This window comes from Heterocephalus glaber, unplaced genomic scaffold, assembly GCF_053883595.1.
Source record: "Heterocephalus glaber isolate CG9 unplaced genomic scaffold, H.glaber_assembly_v1.0 deba00000621, whole genome shotgun sequence".
Lineage (NCBI taxonomy): Eukaryota > Metazoa > Chordata > Mammalia > Rodentia > Bathyergidae > Heterocephalus > Heterocephalus glaber.
The window spans coordinates 9,405,247-9,420,386 of NW_028258153.1; the positions used below are offsets into that span (position 1 = coordinate 9,405,247).

The 15,140-nt window shown below is 37.7% G+C and overlaps 1 pseudogene; it reads right to left on the reverse strand.

Annotated features, from left to right (window-relative positions):
- Window positions 1-12,926: 12,926 nt before the first annotated feature.
- Window positions 12,927-15,140, reverse strand: part of LOC101719385 (m7GpppN-mRNA hydrolase pseudogene) — a 29,024-nt pseudogene continuing 26,810 nt past the window's right edge.

The following is a 15,140-nucleotide window of genomic DNA, read 5'->3' on the forward strand; positions in this document are numbered from 1 at the left end:
TTTTTTAAGCAGTGACTCTGCTTTCTACAGAAGTGTAGTTTGGCCTGATGGTCTCAATAATCTTGTTTATCAGAGCACTGCATAGTAATTCTTTTTTTTCCCCCATAAAGCTTATTGGTACATTTTAGGTATACAATACAGTTACATTCATCATTGGGATCCTGTACCTTTACATGAGTATCTTGGTTCTTATTTTTTTCCCCTTCCCCTGCCCTCCCTTCACTCCCTCCACCCTTTCCTATTTGCAAAGACTTTGTTTCCATTTTTTTCTTTTTCTCATATTTTTTTCTTTTCTGTTCTTTCCTTTGCCCTACCCCTCCCACATCCCCTACTCCTTTAGACCTTTTCTTCCTATTACATAATATCAATTATACATTTTAAAAATTACAATATCAAGATCTAGAAGACATTACCACACATTTTACAGAATTTAAAAGGATATAGAACGCATATTACAAAAATCTGTTTTGAAATAAATTTGACAACTTCTAAGAAGTACCTTGGAAGACAGATTAATGAAACTGACTTTGGAGGAAATATAAAATTTGAATATCACCTATTAAAGAAAGTATATTCCTAGCTTGAAAACCTACCTATATGACAACAGCAGGCTTATATACATTTTAACTGATAAATTATATCAAACATTTAAAGCAGAAAAAAGAAGGAACACTTCTCCCCTCATTTTAGGAACTCAACATTGTGCTAATCCTAAAACTGGATAAAGATAATAGATGTAAAAAGTATGAACATAGATAGAAATTTGTTGAACAAAACAATTGGAAGTCAGATCTGGCAGGATGTAGAAAGTGGTTTTATTATAGGGTTAGCAGTTTTGGTTCAGTATTGGAAGATCCACCCCCAAAAGTCATCTTTTTAACAGAGGAAAGGAAAAAGCCATATGATCCTGTCACTAGTTGGACAAAAAGTATTGGACTAAATTCTACAGCTGTTCATGGTAAAAGCTATCAGGAGACTAGAAGTAGAACAGAAACTTCTCAACAGATCAACGGCATGTACTCCATACTTCCAGCAAAAACGCCTTATATGAATGGAGAAGATACAATGCTTTCTCCCTAAGGTGGGGAACAAGGGCAGATGTGCCTACTCTTCATCTGTCCATTCAACTTTGAAACCTAGGCCCAAACCAAAATAGTCTAGCAATAAAATGACACAATTAGGATAGGATTGGCAAGGTAGAATTAAAATCTTTGTATGTAGATGAAATGATCATCTACAGAGAAAATACTAAGAAATCTCTAGGGGCCCCTAGAACTTGTATTTAAATTTAGCAGGATTAGAAAACACAAGGTATATATAAAAATTCAGGTCTATGTATACTTACTATAAATGAAGAATTGGGTATTGAAATTTAAAATTTATGTAGGAGTACAAAGGACCTAGAAAAATAAAAAGAAAAGTAAAGCAAAAAGGAAAAAATAACAGTGTTGGAAGACATTTTGTACCTAATTTTAAGACTTCTTCTAAAGTTACAGTAATCAAGGCAGTGTTGGTGTAAGGAGAGATATATAGATCATTTGAATAAAACAGAGAATCTAGAAATAGAACCACACATATATGGTCCACTGAGTTTTGAAAGATTATTTAACATTAGCATTTTATAGAATATAAACTCAATTCAAGAGCTGAGGAAGAGATAGTGTCTTCAGCAAATGGCACTAGAACACCTGGTATCCGTACATAAAAAATTAATCTCAACCCTTTATTTCCATACATAAAGATAACTTGAAAGGATCTATGAACCTAAATGTGAAAGCCTAAAAGTATAAAACTTTAAGAAGAAATTATAAGGGAAAATGTTTATGAATTTAGGGTAGGCAAGAGTTTCCTAGGATATAAAAAACATGATGTAGAAAAGAAATAAATTAATAAATGAGATTCCATCAAAATTTAGAACTTTAAATGACATCATTAAGAAAATGAAAAGTAGTCCTTAACCAGACAGTATTTATAATGCATATAACCTATGACCGGAATATATAAAGAATGGTTATAGCTCATTATAGACAACCCAATTAAAAACTAGACATAAGAAGATGATAAATAGCCAGTAAAGCACAAAGAAAGGTGTGCAACACTAGAATCAGAAAAATACCAATCAGTGCAATAACAAGACTGAATTATACACTCATTTGGGAGATGAAGTTAAAAGTTTTAAAAGAACAAATGTCAGCTTAGGTGTGAACCAGTTAGAACTTTCTAATACTGTTAATGTGAATGTAAAATGCTAAAAGCATTTTGGAAAACAATATAGAAATTTCTTGTATTACTGTTAAGAACCAACAGTCCTGTTCTTAAGTTTTCACTTGGGAGGAAGGAAAACACATGTTCACAATAGATTTGTACTTGCAAGTTGAGTATCCCTTATCTGAAATTCTTGGGACTAGAGTGTTTCAGATTTTCATTGGAAATCCACTTGACCTGCAAAGAGGATAGCTACTCCTGCTTTTTTTTTTTCAGGTTCCTGTCACATGGAGTATTATTTTCCACTCTTTAACTTTGAGACTATGAGTTTCTTTTTGAATTAGGTGCGTTTCTTGTATGCAGCATATTGTTGGGTTTTCCCTCTTGACCCATTCTGCCAGTCTATTTCTTTTGATTGGTGAATTGAGAACATTAACATTGATGGTTATAATTCATACATATTGACTTATCATCATCATGACTTTTTCTGTTTGTTGGATTCTCCCCTTTTGTGTTTAATTTCTTGCCGTGCCTGACAGACTCATTCTGGTGGGCTTCCTGGGATTGTGATTCTCATTGGTTTTTCCTAGGATATTGTCTAAAATTTTTTGGAGTGCTGGTTTGGTATTTATGAAGTTCCTAAGGTGCTCTTTTTCATGAAAGTATGTTATTTCTCCATCAATTTTTTTTTTTTTTGGTACTGGGGATCGAACTCAGGTCCTTGTGCTTGTGAGGCAGGCAGCAGAACCACTGAGCTAAATCCCCAGCCCTCTCTCCATCAAATTTTTTTTAATTTTTTGTTGCCGGGGATTGAACTCGGGTCCTTGTGCTTGCGCAGCAGGCGGTGAAACCACTGAGCTAAATCCCTGGCCCTCTCTATCAATTTTGAAAGATAATTTTGCAGGGCACATCATTCTGGGTTGGAGGCTGTTTTCCCTTAGGGCTTGAAAAATGTCACTCCAAGATCTTCTTGCCTTGAGGGTTTGCCTTGAGAAGCCTGCTGTGATTCTGATGGGTTTTCCTTTGTATGTGATTTGTTTCTTTTCTCTCACTGCTTGTAGAACTTTGTTCTTCTGTTGGATTTCTGGAATCTTGGATGTCTTTTTTTTTTTTTTTTGGTACCAGGGATTGAACTCCGGTCCTCATGCTTGCGAGGCTGCCGTGGAACCACTGAGCTAAATCCTCAGCGGGTTTCTGGAATCTTAACAATTATATGCCAATGCATTGATTTTTTTTTTTTTGCTAGTTGGTGTCCTATATGCCTCACTTATCTGTATGTCAAGTTCTTTTCCCCTGCTTGGGAAGTTTTCTGCCATCACTTCTGTGAACAGTTTTTTTTATGTCATCTGCACTCTCTCCTGTTTCTTCATTGACTCCAATCAGTCTTGTGTTATTCTTCTTTGAACGATCTAGCAGGTGCTGGATTGATTTCTTGTGGTCCCTTACAATTTTAAACCAATTTTTCTTTTCCTGGTCACTAATTGCAATCTTATCTTCTACATCTGAAATTCTATCCTCACTTTGGCTCATTCTGCTGCATAGACTTTCAATGGAGTTTTTAATCTCCTGGAAATCTGCTTGCATCTCTTCTATGGATTCCATTTATTTCCCGTGTTGGGATTCCACCGTGTTCCTGAGCTCCTGTCTAGATTTATTTATCATGTCTTGCACTACGAGCAAAATCTCTGCTGTTATCTGAGAAATTATTTCGGATTTCATTTTTCCCAGACCCTCTTTTGTTGCCAGTTCAGGGAGTCCGGGTGGTTGAGTATCAGTGTTCCATCTCATTTCCCTTTGAGGTTGCTGTAGGTGATCTGGAAGTCTGGTTTTGAGGCTTCCTTACATGTCTTCTCATTTCGATGGGGGTGGGTGGGGTGGAGGGTGCTGCTGGTGCCCGCACGGCTCACTCGTCTGTGCTGGAGGGGGTGGTACGGCAGCCTGGAAGCCTTCTCTTGTGTGCTGGGAGCAGCTCACCTCTTCTGTTCTGGCAGGGGTGACTGCGTAGTAATTCTAACATTTATTCCCAAGGTAGTCACATCTAACAGCAAGAGATTTATTCTCTTACCCAAATGCTTATGTAGCCTGACCAAAGCCTTGAGATTTCTCTAGCACCAGCTAACACTTGACTCTACCTGTAGGAGGTCCTAGGGAAGATCTCAGCCAAGCCATGCTTTGATTTTTGAATGACAGAAGCCATGAGAAAAATAAGTGTTATTTTAAATCATTTTATTTTGAGATATTTTTCTCTTAGCTATAAATAACTAACACATGTCCTATCCATTGGCTCTTCTTTCACAATCAGAGCGTGAGGGTGGGTGAGTATGTGATTTTTATGGTTCTACCACTTTCTCTCTTTAAGCCAGAACCCAGACAGGCTCTCAAGATGCCCATCTTCAATCTTTTACTAGAAAGAATGTGCACATAGCTGAACGAATTCTACCATGGACATTTAGACAATATAGTTTAGGGAAGAATACTTATGGAAAGAATGAGGCAAGTTCAGAGAAAACAGAGACATACTTTTTCTTAATATTTTATATCAGCTATTTTTTAATATTTCTTTTCTTTCTACTTACCATCCCTGGCAACTAATTCCCCAGGCTCCTGTTACCCTTTCGTTGTACACTGTCATTTTCTGTCCCACAAAGCATAAATTCATCAATATCAGAATAACATATCTAGAGACCCACTCAGTGGTTCTTTGTTGAAAATTAGGTGACAATTGTTTTTTATTTTTTTGGTACCAGGGATCAAATTCAGGACCTTGTGCTTGCAAGGCAGGCAGCAACACCACTGAGCTAAATCCTTAGCCCAAGGTTTTTTAAGAATGATAATAAGTGAACTAGGCATAAAATTTTTCTTTTTCTTCTGGAAATCTTGACTATAAAAGCAGCAGACTATAGCTGGTAGCTATAGACAACTGATTTTGAATTTTGGGCTTCTCTGACTAGCTATCCAAGTACATAAATGTCTTGGAGCCTGTTTCTTTAGGATGGTATGAGGAGTTCTTATAAAATTCATTGGAATATGAGATAGTATATCAAGAAATTTAAGTAAGACAACATGTGAACAAGTGTATAACAAGTTATTTCATCTTCCGAGGGTAGAATTGCTCTTCTTTGTAGCACAAGACCAGAGAGCAAGTCTCCCTTAATCTTTAGCAATAAAGTAAAAATTTTCTATCTTAAAAATTTGCTTGTTATAAACAAAAAGGTCTGATTGTCAAAGTCATTGATTTGATCTAAGTGGTTCCAGATTAGGAAGATTGCATTGTTTATAAAAGAGGAATCAAAGGTGAAAGGTCAGATACAGTAGAGAACACTGGGTCAGCCAGGCATAGAGCAAGGCTTACGCTTGGGACAATAGACTTGCAGAATTTAAGCAATTCTCTCAAACTGGATTATAGCATTTTGGATTCTGGGTGTAACATTCCTTGTCCAATGGGTCAAACATCGCTTCACAAGTAAATTTCCATTGTCATTAGATGAAAGTTCCCATTTCTATATTGCAAAAGGCTTGAGGCACTTCTTGGGATGAGTATTTTATTTGGGCCCATTTGTCCATTGATATTGCACCAAAGTGGTGGTGGTGGGCTATCTTTTAAATGTGAGATACTGGGGTACCCATTTATGGTAATAACATGTAAAATATTCAGGGGTGTGGAGCACTTGCCATGTGCTAGACACTGGAGTTAGGATTCCCAGAAAAGCTCATATTTGTAGGTGGATTTGCAAATTACATTGGCATGCAAGTAAGAAAAAAATAGAACACTGGTTTAACTTATTGGGGAGGGTGCATTCCAAAAGACCAGAGTATTTACATCTCAGTCCCTGGTATACCTTCCCACCACCACTGTCACTTTCTCCAGAAAGCTGAATGAGTAAACATGAGGTTGCTTGGTACTGGAACTAAAGTAAGACTTCATCAAGCCCATGGAGAGAACTCGTTGCTGTTAATGCCCATTGCACTTGGGTTGACCCAGGAGGTTTGTGCCCAAATGGGTTTATTTGCTAGAATACTCATCTACCAGGACTATATATTAACCATTTCCTTCCATTTACCAGGTCCTCTTCTATATAAACCAGCATCAAGTCCCAGTGCACTCCCCAAGCTTTAAGAGAAAGGGAGGAAGCCAATAGGTGCTGCCTACAAAATATCCATTGTTTTTTTTTCTCTCAGCTCTGGCTATACTTTAGAATCAACTGGAAAGATTTGGAAAACATGATCATACTAGATCGAACCAACAGCTGATGAGTCAGAGGGGCAGAAGCCAAGCATGGGAATTTTACAAAGTTGTTTATGCAATTTTAGTATAAAGCCAATGAGAGCCACTGGTCTGGGGCCTCAAGATAGGCTGTAGTCATGTCACTTAGAAGTGGAAGCTTTGCTATATAGTCATTTAATTGAGAAACATACTCTTCTATTTAAAGTCTTGATTTTAACATTCTAAGAGGAAGGGGGATGAGTGGACACAGGTGCTTGACTCTTCAGAAGGCCAATGAGCCAGTGGAGTAGATGGAGTTTTGACAAGAGGAAGTGCTAGACTCTTGGAGTCTTTTGGAATATGCTTACTGCTTGAAATAATGTCTGAAAGTTGAGACTAATGTGAATTATTTAGACCTTTAGGGAGACTCTTCAGAATGCAATCAATTTTCCTTTTCCTTTCTCTGGATAGTCAGACTGAAATGGTCAAACCTCAGGAGTAATGCTGACTTTACAAACAGCAGCAAAGAGAAAGTTCTGATGTTCATGATTATGTTGCTGATAAAACCCAAAATTGATTGAGCTGTCCCTTAGGAGGTCTCAAGAAAACTTAAATCTTGTTGCTATAAAGTGTTACAATAATTTCCTTTGTATGTCATATTCATGAGATGTGTGATATGCATTTAATGAGAACTCAGATAAGGATAGAAGCTGGGTTTTTTTTTTTAAAGCGCTTTAGCATAAAGATTCAGAGACTGTATTGCAAGTGCACATTTTTCCCTCTCTGGAAGCTTTTGCATTCTGCCACAAAGAAGTGTCAGGCTCAAGAGGCTTTCTGCTTCTAGGGTAACTGGAGTGACTATCTGTCCAGATTTGATGCAGAGTGTTCCAGTTTACATGTATTGTTTCAGTTTAACTATAAATAGCCCAACTTTTTACTTTCAAATGTGTTCTGCATCAGGTAATAAATAAGTCAGTCACCCTTGTCAGCAGATAGTGTTCCTCTGGTTTGGAAAGGAAAGACCTGTTTTCTAGTACTACTCCTTCCACTAACTAACTCTTTGTTCAGAAATTTATTTTTGTCTTAGGGACTCAGTCCTCACTCAAGTAAAAGGGGATCTAACTCAGAGATCGAAGCACTAGCCTCCTTGCCAGTGAACAATATTACATGCAGATTTTTCTTTTTCACAAATTAGTCATGTTAAAAGATATAGGATTATGGATAACATAATTCTAAAAACACCATAATTATTAATTCTGCTTGGCACCAAGTGTGACACTTTCCATAATAAATAAAATTTCTTCTTTAAAATCGAGTCACTTAAAATCTAAAGCACAGTAGTAATACCAAGCGAATTCCTTACGATAGCCCTTCTTTTAAAAGTCCCACAGGGCTCAGTAGGCTACCTATATAGATAAAGAATTCTACAGTAACATTTATAAGCAGAGATATGTTTTGTGGATACCACTTGTAAAAAGATTTGTAAAACTCACATGACAGTTGCACACACATACATCAAACACCCCCCCCCCCAAGAAGTATCTTCAATGAGGTCAGATGCAGCCAAAAAAGTAATGCCTCCTTAAAGCTCTGGTGATTGTCCTTAATCATTGCTGAAATCCTTCTTAAAATGGTCATTGCCATCTTTACTTGGATATAAGAACCTTGAAGGAGCAAAATACATTCCTAGGACTGAGTTAGGTACATTACTTCCATGTTCTGATTCTCCCTAGAGAAGTGCTTTATTTGTCCTTGGGTAAACTAAACAGCACACCCCATCCCTTCTGACTCCATCATCCAGGGCCTCAGATGCCAATAAAGCATGTAATTCTCTACCACTACTGCAAACTGGAACCAATATAACACCATTTTCTATAGACCAACACTGATATGCCATGTAAAACTAATATTGTCAGTTTTCCTTACATATTTATACAACTGGAATATGGAAGAAATTTTCACAAGAACAAAATCATTGTACAATACCAAAGGGCTGGAGGCAAGATGGTAAAGACATGACCCAAAGTGACTGCTGAGACTTGACTCGATGGTCTCTGCTTCAGCATTCATAGGTTTACTGACTGCATGCAGCACTATTCAAAATTACAGCATCAACTCCACATCAACATGATCCCTCTCAGGCTACAGACTGTGTGTTTATGAAGTACTAAGAGTTCATTTTGCACATATTATATCATATTATAAATGATATAATATCATATCATAGATGCTGGCTCTAAATAAATCCTTTCAACCAAACTCCAAGCCAGAGTACCAGAGAGCCTCAATGGTTAGACACAGAGAAATGAGCAAAATGCCACCCTCTTGATCAGCTGCAATCTTGACATGTGTGACATTTTCACTCTTATATTCATTTACTAATAGGGTATTTTAAGTTTCCTTCTGAAATTTCATATAAATAAACTATTATTTCAGTCACTGTACTGGGTAGATGAATCTTCCCATTAACTTGGCTACTTACTTACTGATGACTCAAATGCTATTTACTTGATCAGAATATGAAATAAGACCCACAGTCACACAGAATAAATGCCCTCAAAAAAAGCAACTTAAAACTTGTTCCAAACACTGCAAAGGTAAAACTGGATTAAAAGGTTATAACTGGACACTCTAGATTCAGCCACCTCTGAAAAAACCACTTATGGGCTGCCTCCTGCCTGCTTTGCCATGTTACCCTGCCTTGGAGCCTCCCGACTATGGACTGAAACCTCTATAAACTGAAGCTGTTGAAGAATTCTAATGAGACAGTAACAAGGTTAGCACAGATGAAGAAAGAAAGAAAAAGAACATGTGAAGAACCTGCAAGGAAACTCCCCGCCTCCATCCCAGGCTCCTAGGGCAGAGAAGGTGGGCTGGTCCCAGCACCTGGAAGGAAGCTCCCCTGCCTCCATCCCAAGCTCCTAGGGCAGAAAAGCTGAGCCGGTCCCAGAACCCGGAAGGAAGCTCCCCGCCCCCATCCCAGGCTTCTAGGGCAGAGAAGCTGAGCCAGTCCCAGCACCCAGAAGCTCCCCCACTGCCATCCCAGGCTCCTAGGGCAAAGAAGGTGAGCTGGTCCCAGCACCCAGAAGGAAGCTTCCCCACCACCATCCCAAGCTCCTAGGGCAGAGAAGGTGAGCCGTGTGGGTGCCAGAAGCACCCCCTCCCATGGAAATGAGAAGACACATAAACAAGTCTCAAAAACAGACTTCTGGATCACCTACAGCAACCACAAAGGGAAACAAGATGAAAAATCTGATACTCAACCACCTGGACTCTCTGAACTGGCAACAAAAGAGGATCTGGGAAAAATGAAATCAGAAATAATTACTCAGATAACAGCAAAGATTGTGCTCATGGTGCAAGACATGATTAATAAATCTAGAGAGGACACAGATAAAAAAATAGAGGATCTGAGGAACATGATGGAATCCCCACATAGGAAACAAATGGAATCCATAAAACACATACAAACAGATTTCCAAGAGATTAAAAACTCCATTGAAAGTCTGCAGCACAGCAGAATGAACCAATGTGAGGATAGAATTTCACATATAGAAGATAAGATTGCAATTAGTGAGGAGGAAAAGAAAAATTGCTTTAAAATTGTAAGGGAACATGAGAAATCAATCCAGCATCTGCTAGACGATGCAAAGAAGAATAACATAAGACAGATTGGAGTCAATGAAGAAAGAGGAGAGAGTGCAGATGACATAAAAACCTGTTCACAGAAGTAATGGCAGAAAACTTCCCAAGCAGGGGAAAAGAACTTGACATACAGATAAGTGAGGCATATAGGACTCCAGCTAGCCTTAATCAAAAAAATCTACACAGGCATATAATAGTTACAATTCCAGAAATCCAGCAGAAGTATAAAATTCTCCAAGCAGTGAGAGAAAAGAAACAAATCACATACAAAGGAAAGCCCATCAGAATCACAGCAGACTTCTCAATGCAAACCCTCAAGGCAAGAAGAGCTTGGAGTGATGTATTTCAAGCCCTAAAGGAAAACAGCCTCCAACCCAGATTGATGTACCCTGCAAAACTATCTTTCAAAATTGATGGAGAAATAAGATATTTTCATGGCAAAAAGCACCTCAGGAACTTCATGAATACCAAACCAGCACTCCAAAAAATTTTAGACAATACCCTAGGAAAAGACAATGAGGATCACAACCCCAGGAAACCCAGCAGAATTAATCCATTGGGAGTGACAAATTAAACACAAAGGGGGAGAATCCAACAAAAAGAAAAAGTCATGACAAGGCTTTTAAAACTTTTAACTTCATCTCCCTAATGAGTGTATAATTCAATCTTATTATTGTACTGATTAGTATTTTTCTGATTCTAGAGTTGCACACCATTCCTTGTGCTATACTGGCTATTTATCATCTTCTTATGTCTACATTTTAATTGGGTTGTCTATTAATGTGCTCTAAGAATTCTTTATATATTCTGGTCATAGGTTATATGTATTGTAAATATGGTCTGTTTAAGGACTACTTTTCATTTTAATGATGTCATTTAAAGTTCTAAATTTTGATAGAATCCCATTTATCAATTTTTTTCTTTTATACATCATGTTTTTTGTATCCTAGGTAGTTCATGCCTACCCTGAATTCATAAATATTTTCCCTTATAATTTCTTCTTAAAATTTTATACTTTTAGGCTTTCTTATTTAGGTTCATAGATCCCTTCAAGTTATTTTCATGTATGGAAATAAAGGGTTGAGATTAATTTTTTATATACAGATACCAGGTCTTCTAGTGCCATTTTCTGCAAACACTATCTCTTCCTTGGCTCCTGAATTGAGTTTATATTCTATAAAATGCTAATGTTAAATAATCTTTCAAAACTCAGTGGACCATATATGTGTGGTTCTATTTCTAGAGTCTCTGCTTTATTCAAATGATCTATATGTTTTTCCTTACACCAACACTGCCTTGATTACTGTAGCTTTAGAAGAAGTCTTAAAATTAGGTACTAAACATTTTACAACACTGGTTTTGTTTTTGTTTTTAACTTTTCTAGGTCCTTTGTACTCCTACATAACTTGTAAATTTCAGTATCCAATTCTTCATTTATAGCAAGTATACACAGACTTGAATTTTTATATATACCTTGTGTTTTCTAATCCTGCTAAATTCAAGTACAAGTTCTAGAGGGTCCTAGAGATTTCTTAGTATTTTCTCTGTAGATGGTCATTTCATCTACATATAAAGATTTTGCTTCTGCCATGCCAATCCTATCCTAGTTGTGTCATTTTATTGCCAGACTATTTTGATGGGGACTAGGTTTCAAAGTTTAATGGACAGATAAAGAGTAAGCATATCTGCCCTTGTTCCCCACTTGAAGAAGAAAGCATTGTATCTTCTCCATTTATATAAGGCATTCTCACTGGAAGTATGGAGTACATGTCTTTAATCTGTTGAGAAGTTTCTGTTCTACTTCTAGGCTCCAGATAGCTTTTACCATGAACAGCTGTAGAATTTAGTCCAATATATTTTCTCCAACTAGTGACAGGATCATATGGCTTTTTCCTTTCCTCTGTTAAAAAGATGACTTTTGGGGGTGGATCTTCCCATGCTGAACCAACACTGCCATCCCTATAACAAAACCACTTTCTATATCCTGACAGATCTGACTTCCAATAGTTTTTTTTGTTCAACAAATTTCTATCTATGTTCATACTTTTTTCTTCTATTATCTGTATCCAGTTTTAGGATTAGCACAATGTTGAATTCCTAAAATGAGAGGAGAAGTGTTCCTTCTTTTTTCTGCTTTAATTGTTTGATATAATTTATCAGTTAAAATGTATATGAGCCTGCTGTTGTCATATAGGTAGGTTTTCAAGCTAGGAATATACTTTCTTTAATAGGTGCTATTCAAATTTTTTATTTCCTCCAGAGTTAGTTTCATTAATTTGTCTTCCAAGGTACTTCTTAGAAGTTGTCAAATTTATTTCAAAACAGATTTTTGTAATATGCTTTCTATATCCTTTTAAATTCTGTAAAATGTGTGGTAATGTCTCCTAGATCTTAATATTGTAATTTAAAAAATGTATAACTGATATTGTGTAACAGGAAGGAAAGGTCTAAAAGACCAGAGGAATTGGGAGGGGGTAGGGGAAGGGAAAAAAGGGAAAGGAAAAAATATGAAAAGAGGAAAAAAAAATGGAAACAAGGTCTTTGCAAATAGGGAAGGATGGAGGGGCTGAAGGGAGGGCAAGGGAAGGGGAAAAAAATAACCAAGATACTCATGTAAAGGTACAAGATCCCAATGATGAATGTAACTGTATTTTATACCTAAAATGTACCAATAAACTTAATGGGAAAAAAAAGGTTATAACTGCATTTACAGTGAAAACTCATTTCTACTTTCTCTTCTGGAAAAAAAAAAATTCTTTAGAAACACTGCCTCCCTGCATTTCTTTAAAACACCTGAGAAAGGTAAGGCTTGAGGAGACACCCGCTCAAATCCAACAGGCCTCTGATCTTGAGACTTCTACATCCGCTGCCATCAAAAGTCCAAGATTTTCATTATAGCATTGTGGTCAAACTTGAAACTCAAAAAGGCTCTGGACAAAAAAGGGAACTTGCAATGTTGTAATGACATGCCACAGATTGTTCCTCAGGATGTTCTAGCAACTGATCTTCAATGGAGCAAGTCAAGTCATATACAGTGTCTCCTTCAAAGTTATCCTGAAATTTTCGTGGATGCAGTTTCTTTTCACATTTCATCAACAAATTCTGTTGTTTGGCTGGCTGACTGTGGGTCTCGTTATTTCTTTTCTTTTGATTAGGTGAGTCTTGATACTGTTTTCTGCCATTTCCCCTCATACTCTGATTCTTTGCTCTTAATAGGTCAGACATTTCAGAATGGGTGTTGTATGGCTTTTGCTGTACTGGCTGCCTGTGCTTTACCCACTGGCCTCCAGGAGAACCTTTAGGAAATAACTGCTGGCTGTGGTGGAATTTGGTTCGACTCAATTCTTCCACAGTGGGTTTGACTGGTGTGCTACCAGCTGAGGAAAATCCATTGTTATTGGCTGAGGAATCCCCAGATCTTCAAGAAAGCCAGTCTCTTAATGGCCTGATAAAGGGAATGGCCATAAAAAATTTGTTAGGTGCCGAACCAAGTTTGGACTTGAGGGTCATATCATTTCTGTGACAGGGTAATTTCTCAATGGAGAACCACTCAATGTTCCGAATTTCTCTTCTGGTTTTGGGCTTAAATTTTGTGTTTTTTGGAATTCCTGGAATGATGTACAAACGAGCAAGTTGGCCATTGATTCTCAGTTCAGTGTAATCATCCTTACAAGTATAGTCTTTGATATCAAAACCAGTTTCTTCAAAGACCTCTCTAGCAGCACAAACATGAGGCGCTTCTTCTTTATTTACTTTTCCTTTGGGAAATCCCCAGCCTGATTTTGCTAGGTACCTCTCAACCAGTAGTACCTGCAGAGATCGTCCAGGATGCTGCCGGGAATCTCCACCCGTCTGGTCTCCATGATGACCGAGGTACAGCACCGAGACTCCGGACTGCAGGGGCAGCGGTAGCGGCGACCGCTCCGAGGAAAGCGAGAGCGGGAAGGGGCGGGACCTGTTTACTTCCGTCCCCTACATGCAGATTTTTGAATGGATTTTGTATGTATATGTCTGTGTATATATCTTTGTATGCGCATTTTGGGGGAGAGTTTTGGTAGTTGTCATCATATTTTCAGTGGTGAAGAATCACATTGAATGAACTCTGCTGTTCTAATAATCTCCAGAATTCTGTGCTTCTGTGGTTATAATGCTTTTAAAATGGAATTTGGGAGTCAGTTAAAATATTGTCTGGGAAAATCTCCACAGTGAGAACTGGATCATAGTTGATTTTCCTTCTACCAAACAAATAAATGGAATCTTATTTTTAGAGAAAGGCAGCCAACGTGTTGCAATGCTAAAAGGATTATCCAAGGAGACTGGAGGGAACCCTGCAGTGGGGAACACAGAGGTGTCTCCTGTGGGAAGAACACAGGAAGGGAAAAAGGGACATTCCAGAGGGCGTCAGGAGTCTTTGTGAAGTAAGAACGATTCACAAGGCAACCAAAGAAATGCCTCGTTTTCCTGTCTAAGAGTGATAGAAAAGGAGATGGGATATAAGTAATTAGGGAAGTAATTATAGACTAAAAGAAAGGATCATGAACGAAGTGTCTGCAGAAATATTTTCAGCTGGGCCATGAAATTGGTGCATGATCTTGGGTGGATCAGTTTCCTCAGCTGCAAAACCAGCATCCAGCTGCCTGATCTTTAACTGCATGATTGGAATCCCTGACTACACTTGCTTCAGCTCATTTTTCACTGATCTTGCAATCTTTCTGTGTCTCTTCCCCCCCGCCCCCCAGAATCAATGTACTAGCCAAAGGCTTTGCTAGCAATGTAATTTTTTCATAAATCGTACCTCATTAAGAATATTTTATTTTTTTACACTTGTTTATCATAGAGAGAAAATTTGCTTTGGAATCATGGCCAGAATTGTCCTTAGTGTTTTCTTTTGAAGAATGTATCACTTGCGCAAGATAACCCAGGCTGTTTCTGAGTAGCCACTGAAACAATTATACAATCAGCCAGGAAGAAGACAAAATAATTGTTCAGAGAATCAGACCTAGCCCTTATGATAACAAGAAACATTTGGTATAAACCCAAATTTCACTAGAATCTTTCATGAAGTAAGTCATGAGTAATGGTGAAG